Source organism: Colobus angolensis, unplaced genomic scaffold (genome assembly GCF_000951035.1).
Source record: "Colobus angolensis palliatus isolate OR3802 unplaced genomic scaffold, Cang.pa_1.0 Scaffold450, whole genome shotgun sequence".
Taxonomy (NCBI): domain Eukaryota; kingdom Metazoa; phylum Chordata; class Mammalia; order Primates; family Cercopithecidae; genus Colobus; species Colobus angolensis.
In genome coordinates this window covers 2,401,614-2,402,452 of record NW_012117933.1, presented here as the reverse complement: position 1 = coordinate 2,402,452, position 839 = coordinate 2,401,614, and positions in this window count along the sequence as shown.

The following is an 839-nucleotide window of genomic DNA, read 5'->3' as shown; positions in this document are numbered from 1 at the left end:
ATCTCCTGACCTTGTGATCCGCCCGCCTCAGCCTCCCAAAGTGCTGGGATTACAGGCGGGAGCCAATGCGCCCGGCCCGGGATTTTTTTTTTTTTTAAAGCGTAAGCCCACAAGGACAGGGTGAATGATAAAGTCAACAGAAACAACAATGTTCTGAAAGCTGAAAAGCACGCAGATAAGTTGTAAATGATTTGGCCAACCTGAAAAAAACATAATTTAAGCCAACAGTCGGGAAAGATGAGTTCCCAGAAGGCTCAGAAGTGGATGTCCCAAGCACCTCTAGAAGTGGGAGGGATGAGAGGAGTGCTAAAATGAGGTTCAGTCCAAAAATCTGTATAAGAAACAGTTTGGGCCGGGCGCGGTGGCTCAAGCATGTAATCCCAGCACTTTGGGAGGCCGAGACGGGCGGATCACGAGGTCAGGAGATCGAGACCATCCTGGCTAACACGGTGAAACCCCATCTTTACTAAAAAATACAAAAAAAACTAGCCGGGCGAGATGGCGGGCGCCTGTAGTCCCAGCTACTCGGGAGGCTGAGGCAGGAGAATAGCGTGAACCCGGGAGGCGGAGCTTGCAGTGAGCTGAGATCCGGCCACTGCACACTCCAGCCTGGGCGACAGAGCGAGACTCCGTCTCAAAAAAAAAAAAAAAAAAAAAAAATGAAACAGTTTGATCCCAAATCTTCTCCCACATTCCCTGTGGTGGAGTGACTGCTCCTTCCAAGCCCAGGCAAAAGATGGATTATTAGTCATTTGGCTATGGTAAAAGAGAGAGCATCCAGAATGGGGGATGCCTGACATCCGTGAGGGCAGGGTGCTGAACTAACAAGAGGATTAAGT